Source organism: Ornithodoros turicata, chromosome 2, assembly GCF_037126465.1.
Source record: "Ornithodoros turicata isolate Travis chromosome 2, ASM3712646v1, whole genome shotgun sequence".
In the NCBI taxonomy this organism is placed as follows: Eukaryota; Metazoa; Arthropoda; class Arachnida; order Ixodida; family Argasidae; genus Ornithodoros; species Ornithodoros turicata.
The window spans coordinates 148,674,923-148,678,703 of record NC_088202.1 but is presented as its reverse complement, the minus strand read 5'-3'; the positions used below and the strand labels follow the sequence as shown (position 1 = coordinate 148,678,703).

The window sequence follows — 3,781 nt, the reverse complement described above, 5'->3', positions numbered from 1 at the left end:
CACATATTTGAAGTTTTTTAACCGTTGGGTTTTTAAAACTGCTATTTTTTTTACGCCGAACAGTGCTGAGAGAGAGTGCGGCAACCACACGAGAAATTACCTTTTATCCGTGCACACTTGCCCCAACTACCTGAAGGTGACCATATCGAAGGCTGCTCTCCGGTGGCCAGCTCCCTCTTTACAACCACCTACGTTGTCATGGAAACGGAAAAGTACCGTATTTCCACGCGTATTAGCCGCGGCTTATGCGCGATTTTTTTTCTCACGGGCGCTCTGCGGCTTATGCACCGGTGCGGCTTATCTAATGACTATTTTTTCCTGGTATTTTATCCCCATACGGCGGTTTTTAACGAAAGGACCGACAGTGTCTCTGGAACAGCACTGCCCTGCCGCAGCACGAACAATGCGTAACAGGGACGGGTCCACATTCGAGTAAATTGATCTTCCTGGTGCATTCCCCCAAGCAGGTTTAACGAAAGTAGTGACAGTGATTCACGTCTTCTGGAAGACCACTGACCCATCAATCCATGAAAAACGCCCAACAAGGGCACAATCCGATCTTGGTAGAACTCTAGAGCTGACCTCCTTTGCTGTACACTATGCCGACCCTGTAGTATGGACCACAAGGTTTATGGCCTTCTCTATGGTCTCTTTTGTCTCACAAATCAGTCGTCTCGTATTGCCCGCGGCTTATCTGCGAGTGCGGCTTATGTGCCAGAAAATTTTCAAAACGTTCCTAAAAACGCGTCCTGCGGCTTATCTGCGGTGCGGCTTATACACGTGAAATTACGGTATGTACTTCCTTTCTCCACTACAAAACATCCTACCAAAAATAGGAGAGGAGGTGAAGAGTTGAGAGCGAGGGAGGAGATCGCTCAGCCACGACAGCGTTGTAACACAGGATCACAGAAACATAGTGTTTTTATGTGCATGTTTAGTACAGACAAATCAATATTTCCAACCCTTTTAAGGCATACCATCTCACCGTCGTCGTCTGTTGTACTGGTGCAGTTTCATGTGCTCGGCTAAACTGTCCGTCCTGGTAAATGCCTTCAAGCAGACATTGCAGCTGAACGGCTTCTCTCCCGTGTGACGTCGTATGTGTTTTGTGAGATTGCTCTTCCAGACGAAAGTCTTGGGGCAGAGGTGACAGCAGAAGGGGCGTTCGCCCGTGTGGGACCGGATGTGGTCCGTCAGGTGGTCGCGCCGCGAGAAGACTCGGCTGCACACGTTGCACGAGTGCTCCAGCTCCGAAGCCCTCGTGTGGCGACAGTGGGACTTATCTGGGACTTTCTTTCCCGAATTTCCTGCACAAAACATTATCAAATGTCATAGAATAATTTATTTGCGTATTTTTAGAGCCCGAAGTCTTAGGGTTCTACCCGATTTTTCCCCGGATTTGCACCCCGAAGTGAAGGTTGCCTCTTTCGGGTGAAAACCCGATTTTTACCCGACGAACTGCCCTCACTGGGATGTCTGTAGCAATGCACTAACTTACTTGTTTGGCAACAAATGCAGTTACGTCACAGCTCGTACCAAACCACTACAGTTAGTTTGGGTAACTGAGCCAGATTTCTCCCCGAATTTAACGTATTGCAAGTTTGTTCACCCGAACTTGCATGAATTTAAAGCGCGTGTTTATTTACCCGATTTTTTACCCCCCAAATTTAGAAAAAAATATTTCCCGAGAACTTCAGACTCTATGTATTTTTAGCCATGCGTATTATATGGACAATACATGCAATATGAACCTGTTCAATATACACCTAGAAGAACGGTCTCTGTTCAAAATATCGGTGGCTCTCATCCTGAGGCACTTCCCTTGACAGTTCCTTACCCGTTCACTGGATTTTCAATCCACATTCCTGCAATCATTGCAAACTGGTCCAAAACAAGTTCAACTGGTTCAAGGATCCTCCCAGAAGCATCCACCTATGCAGCCCTGTGACCTCATTTTCCTAACCTGGCCTCCCCATTAGTGGAAATTAAATCTCCTTCATTGTCGGTTTCGCCATTCGTGCGTATTTTCTTTCTTTCTAGACAAAGTTTATTTTGTTACACCAGCTTACTTGCACTTGACTGCTCTGTTCATGTAAAATCTAGCTAAAGTGTAGAAAAGACAATAATTACATGCATCCAAAGTTCACGTACACGCCAAATAAAGGTTTTGTTGCAGCGATACAGTAGTTCATTTCAATTATGGTTGAACAACACGGATGTAATAGAAGAGACTCTCTCATGTGTAATATACGTGGTAGTCACATAGTTTGATGTACTGTCTCGATACTGGTCCTGGTGAAGCTCCACTTCCGCTGTTCTGTTTAAAAAAATAAAAGAGAGAAAAACACATAAGTGCAAGGAACTGTAGGAGTCGTATTTTCACGAAACTCTGTCCTATCTAACACTTGCCGTTCGTTGACCGCCCGATAATGACGTGCGACTAAAATATGTTTGAACAACAATGGCATGCACGATAGAGACAAGTATGCCGTCTACCAATTCAAAATATGAGACTCTGATTTACAAATTTCACGTACTAGCCACACTCTCTTGATTGAACAACGCTCATACCTCAAGCTTTTCGTAATCGTAAACACCGTAACTACGCATCAGGTCATAAGGTTCAGCACATGATCGCACACATAGCATGATATATGTGTAATGTTTACGTATTTCTCGCGTGAGCCCGCAGTGAACAAAGAAAGTCCTAAAAGCGTTTTATCGAGTATGCAGTTCGGGATATGAAAACGAGTGCAACGTCACATTTGTGACTAGATAGCTCCTGTGTTGTAAGTGTGCAGACTCCCTAATATAAATGATATAATGAATAATATGTAAATGATAATACAATAATAAATTATGCAATCACTCAGAAACTACATGGTTATATATACAGTGCACAGTCACGGAAGAGAGAAACTTCCTAGAGTAGAGGAAAGAGCAGATCAACACTGTAAAGCGGACTATCTACCATTGGAAACCCCATTATTTTTATAGGAGCTGTATATCCATCATTCCCAAGTACTTGTGAAGCATTTTTTGCAGAGTACCAGTACATTTCTGTAAAGATATCCCCGCATTACAGAAATAACTTGAGCGATTTAACAATTTCGCCGCAAGCGCCATTAATGATAACGACGACGATGGAGACGGGCTAGAAAGTAGTGTAGTGATATGCGATACTATCGAGGCATACGATACCATCGATAGTTTTTTACTATGGATTGTTCAACTATAAAGTGAACCTGAATTTCGATAGTATCGCGATAGTTCTTCGGACTATCGATAGATTGATTCGTGACGTGTAGTGTAGGTGGTGCACTTGACTTCGTCGAGCTTCATGTCGCTTAAGCCAAGCCAATCCGGCGCCCGTTTCGCTTCTGCAAACTATTAATACTTTATTCACCCCGAATATAAAATCGTTGCTTCTTGCTCTTGAAAACGAAATTTTCTGTGAAATTTGCGTTTCGCTCCTGCAAACTACCAATAGTTTGTTCACTCCAAATTTAGAATTTTAGAACGTTTCTTTTGAAAGTGAAACCTTTTGAATGCGCGTTTCGCTCGAGCAAACTATCAATAGTTCGTTCACCGCGAATACAACATTTTATCATGTTTCTTTTGAGAACGAAACTTTTTGAATTCGCTTTGGCTCCAGCAAACTACCAATAGTTTGTTCACTCCAAATTTAAATTTTGAGCAGGTTTCTTTTGACAACTAAACTTTCTGAATTTGCGTTTTACTCCTACAAATTCTCAATTGTTTGTTGACTACGAATTTAAAA

General features: G+C 42.9%; 1 long non-coding RNA gene across 1 annotated transcript; it reads right to left on the bottom strand.

Moving 5' to 3' along the window:
- Positions 1 to 903: 903 nt before the first annotated feature.
- On the bottom strand, positions 904 to 3,156 carry LOC135386365 (uncharacterized). The gene is made up of 2 exons (XR_010420671.1): positions 2,972 to 3,156; positions 904 to 2,317 (listed from the first exon to the last, which is right to left on the bottom strand). It is a non-coding gene; the product is annotated as an uncharacterized LOC135386365 (long non-coding RNA).
- Between the last annotated feature and the right edge of the window lie 625 nt (positions 3,157 to 3,781).